The 8,028-nt window shown below is 51.9% G+C and overlaps 1 long non-coding RNA gene across 1 annotated transcript; it reads left to right on the forward strand.

The window, feature by feature from the left end:
- The first annotated feature begins 3,916 nt into the window (after positions 1 to 3,916).
- On the forward strand, positions 3,917 to 4,917 carry LOC126036760 (uncharacterized). Its single transcript, XR_007505307.1, has 3 exons — positions 3,917 to 4,039; positions 4,368 to 4,480; positions 4,810 to 4,917. It is a non-coding gene; the product is annotated as an uncharacterized LOC126036760 (long non-coding RNA).
- The last annotated feature ends 3,111 nt before the right edge of the window (positions 4,918 to 8,028 follow it).

The following is an 8,028-nucleotide window of genomic DNA, read 5'->3' on the forward strand; positions in this document are numbered from 1 at the left end:
ATGTTTTGACCTCTGCGTTCGGGACCGGAGATCCCATCTACCTGCCCCAGACTCCTCCAAGTAAGTAGCTCGAGACATTTTTGTTCTCCTGTAGAGAAATCTCTCAACTCCGACAGCCACCTGAGACTCCTCCCAGGCATCTCCCACAGTCTTCTGTCCTCTGCTTTACCTACCTAAGGGGTCAGGTAGAAGCCCCAGACTCCTCCAAGGAAGCTACCGTTGAGGTTTTTTTCTTTTTTTGGAGTAGCCTCTGACCTCCGGGATCCCCTGTGATTCCTTCCAGACGTCTCCTAGAGTCTTTTGGCCTTTTCTTATAAGGACCGGAGATCCCAGGAAGCAGCCCCAGACTTGTCTAATGAGGCTACCCTAGATGATTCTTCTCTTTTGCAGGAAGCTCTCTTCTCCGGGATCGACCCAAGACTCCTCCCAGGCGTCATCCCAGAACGTTTTGACCTCTGCGTTAGAGACCGGAGATCCCAACTACCTGCCCCAGACTCCTCCAAGTAAGCAGCTCGAGACATTTTTGTTCTCCTGTAGAGAAATCTCTCGACTCCGACAGCAACCTGAGAATCCTCCCAGGCATCTCCCACAGTCTTCTGTCCTCTGCTTTACCTACCTAAGGGGTCAGGTAGAAGCCCCAGACTCCTCCAAGGAAGCTACCGTTGAGGTTTTTTCTTTTTTGGAGGAGCCTGTGCCCTCTGGGATCCCCTGTGATTCCTTCCAGACGTCTCCTAGAGTCTTTTGGCCTTTCCTTATAAGGACCGGAGATCCCAGGTAGCAGCCCCAGACTTGTCTAATGAGGCTACCCTAGATAATTCTTCTCTTTTGCAGGAAGTTCTCTTCTCCGGGATCGACCCAAGAGTCCTCCCAGGCGTCATCCCAGAATGTTTTGACCTCTGCTTTCAGGATCGGAGATCCTAGCTACCTGCCCCAGACTCCTCCAAGTAAGTAGATCGAGACATTTTTGTTCTCCTGTAGAGAAATCTCTCAACTCCGACAGGCACCTGAGACTCCTCCCAGGCACCTCCCACAGTCTTCTGTCCTCTGCTTTACCTACCTAAGGGGTCAGGTAGAAGCCCCAGACTCCTCCAAGGAAGCTACCGTTGAGGTTTTTTTCTTTTTTGGAGGAACCTCTGCCCTCCGGGATTCCCTGTGATTCCTTCCAGACGTCTCCTAGCGTCTTTTGGCCTTCTCTTATAAGGACCGGAGATCCCAGGTAGCAGCCCCAGACTTGTCTAATGAGGCTACCCTAGATGATTCTTCTCTTTTGCAGGAAGCTCTCTTCTCCGGGATCGACCCAAGACTCCTCCCAGGCGTCATCCCAGAACGTTTTGACCTCTGCGTTCGGGACCGGAGATCCCATCTACCTGCCCCAGACTCCTCCAAGTAAGTAGCTCGAGACATTTTTGTTCTCCTGTAGAGAAATCTCTCAACTCCGACAGCCAGCTGAGACTCCTCCCAGGCACCTCCCACAGTCTTCTGTCCTCTGCTTTACCTACCTAAGGGGTCAGGTAGAAGCCCCAGACTCCTCCAAGGAAGCTACCGTTGAGGTTTTTTTCTTTTTTGGAGGAACCTCTGCCCTCCGGGATTCCCTGTGATTCCTTCCAGACGTCTCCTAGCGTCTTTTGGCCTTCTCTTATAAGGACCGGAGATCCCAGGTAGCAGCCCCAGACTTGTCTAATGAGGCTACCCTAGATGATTCTTCTCTTTTGCAGGAAGCTCTCTTCTCCAGGATCGACCCAAGACTCCTCCCAGGCGTCATCCCAGAATGTTTTGACCTCTGCGTTCGGGACCGGAGATCCCATCTACCTGCCCCAGACTCCTCCAAGTAAGTAGCTCGAGACATTTTTGTTCTCCTGTAGAGAAATCTCTCAACTCCGACAGCCACCTGAGACTCCTCCCAGGCATCTCCCACAGTCTTCTGTCCTCTGCTTTACCTACCTAAGGGGTCAGGTAGAAGCCCCAGACTCCTCCAAGGAAGCTACCGTTGAGGTTTTTTTCTTTTTTTGGAGTAGCCTCTGACCTCCAGGATCCCCTGTGATTCCTTCCAGACGTCTCCTAGAGTCTTTTGGCCTTTTCTTATAAGGACCGGAGATCCCAGGTAGCAGCCCCAGACTTGTCTAATGAGGCTACCCTAGATGATTCTTCTCTTTTGCAGGAAGCTCTCTTCTCCGGGATCGACCCAAGACTCCTCCCAGGCGTCATCCCAGAACGTTTTGACCTCTGCGTTAGAGACCGGAGATCCCAACTACCTGCCCCAGACTCCTCCAAGTAAGCAGCTCGAGACATTTTTGTTCTCCTGTAGAGAAATCTCTCGACTCCGACAGCAACCTGAGAATCCTCCCAGGCATCTCCCACAGTCTTCTGTCCTCTGCTTTACCTACCTAAGGGGTCAGGTAGAAGCCCCAGACTCCTCCAAGGAAGCTACCGTTGAGGTTTTTTCTTTTTTGGAGGAGCCTGTGCCCTCTGGGATCCCCTGTGATTCCTTCCAGACGTCTCCTAGAGTCTTTTGGCCTTTTCTTATAAGGACCGGAGATCCCAGGTAGCAGCCCCAGACTTGTCTAATGAGGCTACCCTAGATAATTCTTCTCTTTTGCAGGAAGTTCTCTTCTCCGGGATCGACCCAAGAGTCCTCCCAGGCGTCATCCCAGAATGTTTTGACCTCTGCGTTCAGGATCGGAGATCCTAGCTACCTGCCCCAGACTCCTCCAAGTAAGTAGATCGAGACATTTTTGTTCTCCTGTAGAGAAATCTCTCAACTCCGACAGGCACCTGAGACTCCTCCCAGGCACCTCCCACAGTCTTCTGTCCTCTGCTTTACCTACCTAAGGGGTCAGGTAGAAGCCCCAGACTCCTCCAAGGAAGCTACCGTTGAGGTTTTTTTCTTTTTTGGAGGAACCTCTGCCCTCCGGGATTCCCTGTGATTCCTTCCAGACGTCTCCTAGCGTCTTTTGGCCTTCTCTTATAAGGACCGGAGATCCCAGGTAGCAGCCCCAGACTTGTCTAATGAGGCTACCCTAGATGATTCTTCTCTTTTGCAGGAAGCTCTCTTCTCTGGGATCGACCCAAGAGTCCTCCCAGGCGTCATCCCAGAATGTTTTGACCTCTGCGTTCGGGACCGGAGATCCCATCTACCTGCCCCAGACTCCTCCAAGTAAGTAGCTCGAGACATTTTTGTTCTCCTGTAGAGAAATCTCTCAACTCCGACAGCCACCTGAGACTCCTCCCAGGCATCTCCCACAGTCTTCTGTCCTCTGCTTTACCTACCTAAGGGGTCAGGTAGAAGCCCCAGACTCCTCCAAGGAAGCTACCGTTGAGGTTTTTTTCTTTTTTTGGAGTAGCCTCTGACCTCCGGGATCCCCTGTGATTCCTTCCAGACGTCTCCTAGAGTCTTTTGGCCTTTTCTTATAAGGACCGGAGATCCCAGTTAGCAGCCCCAGACTTGTCTAATGAGGCTACCCTAGATAATTCTTCTCTTTTGCAGGAAGCTCTCTTCTCCGGGATCGACCCAAGAGTCCTCCCAGGCGTCATCCCAGAATGTTTTGACCTCTGCGTTCGGGACCGGAGATCCCAGCTACCTGCCCCAGACTCCTCCAAGTAAGTAGCTCGAGACATTTTTGTTCTCCTGTAGAGAAATCTCTCAACTCCGACAGCAACCTGAGACTCCTCCCAGGCATCTCCCACAGTCTTCTGTCTTCTGCTTTACCTACCTAAGGGGTCAGGTAGAAGCCCCAGACTCCTCCAAGGAAGCTACCGTTGAGGTTTTTTTCTTTTTTGGAGGAACCTCTGCCCTCCGGGATTCCCTGTGATTCCTTCCAGACGTCTCCTAGCGTCTTTTGGCCTTTTCTTATAAGGACCGGAGATCCCAGGTAGCAGCCCCAGACTTGTCTAATGAGGCTACCCTAGATGATTCTTCTCTTTTGCAGGAAGCTCTCTTCTCCGGGATCGACCCAAGACTCCTCCCAGGCGTCATCCCAGAACGTTTTGACATCTGTGTTCGGTACCGGAGATCCCATCTACCTGCCCCAGACTCCTCCAAGTAAGTAGCTCGAGACATTTTTTTTCTCCTGTAGAGAAATCTCTCAACTCCGACAGCCACCTGAGACTCCTCCCAGGCATCTCCCACAGTCTTCTGTCCTCTGCTTTACCTACCTAAGGGGTCAGGTAGAAGCCCCAGACTCCTCCAAGGAAGCTACCGTTGAGGTTTTTTCTTTTTTGGAGGAGCCTGTGCCCTCTGGGATCCCCTGTGATTCCTTGCAGACGTCTCCTAGAGTCTTTTGGCCTTTTCTTATAAGGACCGGAGATCCCAGGTAGCAGCCCCAGACTTGTCTAATGAGGCTACCCTAGATGATTCTTTTCTTTTGCAGGAAGTTCTCTTCTCTGGGATCGACCCAAGAGTCCTCCCAGGCGTCATCCCAGAATGTTTTGACCTCTGCGTTCAGGATCGGAGATCCCAGCTACCTGCCCCAGACTCCTCCAAGTAAGTAGATCGAGACATTTTTGTTCTCCTGTAGAGAAATCTCTCAACTCCGACAGCCAGCTGAGACTCCTCCCAGGCACCTCCCACAGTCTTCTGTCCTCTGCTTTACCTACCTAAGGGGTCAGGTAGAAGCCCCAGACTCCTCCAAGGAAGCTACCGTTGAGGTTTTTTTCTTTTTTGGAGGAACCTCTGCCCTCCGGGATTCCCTGTGATTCCTTCCAGACGTCTCCTAGCGTCTTTTGGCCTTCTCTTATAAGGACCGGAGATCCCAGGTAGCAGCCCCAGACTTGTCTAATGAGGCTACCCTAGATGATTCTTCTCTTTTGCAGGAAGCTCTCTTCTCTGGGATCGACCCAAGACTCCTCCCAGGCGTCATCCCAGAATGTTTTGACCTCTGCGTTCGGGACCGGAGATCCCAGCTACCTGCCCCAGACTCCTCCAAGTAAGTAGCTCGAGACATTTTTGTTCTCCTGTAGAGAAATCTCTCAACTCCAACAGGCACCTGAGACTCCTCCCAGGCATCTCCCACAGTCTTCTGTCCTCTGCTTTACCTACCTAAGGGGTCAGGTAGAAGCCCCAGACTCCTCCAAGGAAGCTACCGTTGAGGTTTTTTTCTTTTTTTGGAGTAGCCTCTGACCTCCGGGATCCCCTGTGATTCCTTCCAGACGTCTCCTAGAGTCTTTGGCCTTTTCTTATAAGGACCGGAGATCCCAGTTAGCAGCCCCAGACTTGTCTAATGAGGCTACCCTAGATAATTCTTCTCTTTTGCAGGAAGCTCTCTTCTCCGGGATCGACCCAAGACTCCTCCCAGGCATCATCCCAGAATGTTTTGACCTCTGCGTTCGGGACCGGAGATCCCATCTACCTGCCCCAGACTCCTCCAAGTAAGTAGCTCGAGACATTTTTGTTCTCCTGTAGAGAAATCTCTCAACTCCGACAGCCAGCTGAGACTCCTCCCAGGCACCTCCCACAGTCTTCTGTCCTCTGCTTTACCTACCTAAGGGGTCAGGTAGAAGCCCCAGACTCCTCCAAGGAAGCTACCGTTGAGGTTTTTTCTTTTTTGAAGGAGCCTGTGCCCTCCGTGATCCCCTGTGATTCCTTCCAGACGTCTCCTAGAGTCTTTTGGCCTTTTCTTATAAGGACCGGAGATCCCAGGTAGCAGCCCCAGACTTGTCTAATGAGGCTACCCTAGATGATTCTTCTCTTTTGCAGGAAGCTCTCTTCTCCGGGATCGACCCAAGAGTCCTCCCAGGCGTCATCCCAGAACGTTTTGACCTCTGCGTTAGAGACCGGAGATCCCAACTACCTGCCCCAGACTCCTCCAAGTAAGCAGCTCGAGACATTTTTGTTCTCCTGTAGAGAAATCTCTCGACTCCGACAGCAACCTGAGAATCCTCCCAGGCATCTCCCACAGTCTTCTGTCCTCTGCTTTACCTACCTAAGGGGTCAGGTAGAAGCCCCAGACTCCTCCAAGGAAGCTACCGTTGAGGTTTTTTCTTTTTTGGAGGAGCCTGTGCCCTCCGGGATCCCCTGTGATTCCTTCCAGACGTCTCCTAGAGTCTTTTGGCCTTTTCTTATAAGGACCGGAGATCCCAGGTAGCAGCCCCAGACTTGTCTAATGAGGCTACCCTAGATAATTCTTCTCTTTTGCAGGAAGTTCTCTTCTCTGGAATCGACCCAAGAGTCCTCCCAGGCGTCATCCCAGAATGTTTTGACCTCTGCGTTCAGGATCGGAGATCCCAGCTACTTGCCCCAGACACCTCCAAGTAAGTAGCTCGAGACATTTTTTTTCTCCTGTAGAGAAATCTGTCAACTCCGACAGGCACCTGAGACTCCTCCCAGGCATCTCCCACAGTCTTCTGTCCTCTGCTTTACCTACCTAAGGGGTCAGGTAGAAGCCCCAGACTCCTCCAAGGAAGCTACCGTTGAGGCTTTTTTCTTTTTTGGAGGAACCTCTGCCCTCCGGGATTCCCTGTGATTCCTTCCAGACGTCTCCGAGCGTCTTTTGGCCTTCTCTTATAAGGACCGGAGATCCCAGGTAGCAGCCCCAGACTTGTCTAATGAGGCTACCCTAGATGATTCTTCTCTTTTGCAGGAAGCTCTCTTCTCTGGGATCGACCCAAGTCTCCTCCCAGGCGTCATCCCAGAATGTTTTGACCTCTGCGTTCGGGACCGGAGATCCCATCTACCTGCCCCAGACTCCTCCAAGTAAGTAGCTCGAGACATTTTTGTTCTCCTGTAGAGAAATCTCTCAACTCCGACAGCCACCTGAGACTCCTCCCAGGCATCTCCCACAGTCTTCTGTCCTCTGCTTTACCTACCTAAGGGGTCAGGTAGAAGCCCCAGACTCCTCCTAGGAAGCTACCGTTGAGGTTTTTTCTTTTTTGGAGGAGCCTCTGCCCTCCGGGATCCCCTGTGATTCCTTCCAGACGTCTCCTAGAGTCTTTTGGGCTTTTCTCATAAGGACTGGCAATCCCAGGTAGCAGCCCCAGACTTGACTAATGAGGCTTCCCTAGATGATTCTTCTCTTTTGCAGGAAGCTCTCTTCTCCGGGATCGACCCAAGACTCCTCCCAGGCGTCATCCCAGAATGTTTTGACCTCTGCGTTCGGGACCGGAGATCCCAGCTACCTGCCCCAGACTCCTCCAAGTAAGTAGCTCGAGACATTTTTTTTCTCCTGTAGAGAAATCTCTCAACTCCGACAGCCACCTGAGACTCCTCCCAGGCATCTCCCACAGTCTTCTGTCCTCTGCTTTACCTACCTAAGGGGTCAGGTAGAAGCCCCAGACTCCTCCAAGGAAGCTACCGTTGAGGTTTTTTTCTTTTTTGGAGGAACCTCTGCCCTCCGGGATCCCCTGTGATTCCTTCCAGACGTCTCCTAGCGTCTTTTGGCCTTCTCTTATAAGGACCGGAGATCCCAGGTAGCAGCCCCAGACTTGTCTAATGAGGCTACCCTAGATGATTCTTCTCTTTTGCAGGAAGCTCTCTTCTCTGGGATCGACCCAAGAGTCCTCCCAGGCGTCATCCCAGAATGTTTTGACCTCTGCGTTCGGGACCGGAGATCCCATCTACCTGCCCCAGACTCCTCCAAGTAAGTAGCTCGAGACATTTTTGTTCTCCTGTAGAGAAATCTCTCAACTCCGACAGCCACCTGAGACTCCTCCCAGGCATCTCCCACAGTCTTCTGTCCTCTGCTTTACCTACCTAAGGGGTCAGGTAGAAGCCCCAGACTCCTCCAAGGAAGCTACCGTTGAGGTTTTTTTCTTTTTTTGGAGTAGCCTCTGACCTCCGGGATCCCCTGTGATTCCTTCCAGACGTCTCCTAGAGTCTTTTGGCCTTTTCTTATAAGGACCGGAGATCCCAGTTAGCAGCCCCAGACTTGTCTAATGAGGCTACCCTAGATAATTCTTCTCTTTTGCAGGAAGCTCTCTTCTCCGGGATCGACCCAAGAGTCCTCCCAGGCGTCATCCCAGAATGTTTTGACCTCTGCGTTCGGGACCGGAGATCCCAGCTACCTGCCCCAGACTCCTCCAAGTAAGTAGCTCGAG

This window comes from Accipiter gentilis, unplaced genomic scaffold (assembly GCF_929443795.1).
Source record: "Accipiter gentilis unplaced genomic scaffold, bAccGen1.1, whole genome shotgun sequence".
Classification (NCBI taxonomy): Eukaryota; Metazoa; Chordata; class Aves; order Accipitriformes; family Accipitridae; genus Astur; species Astur gentilis.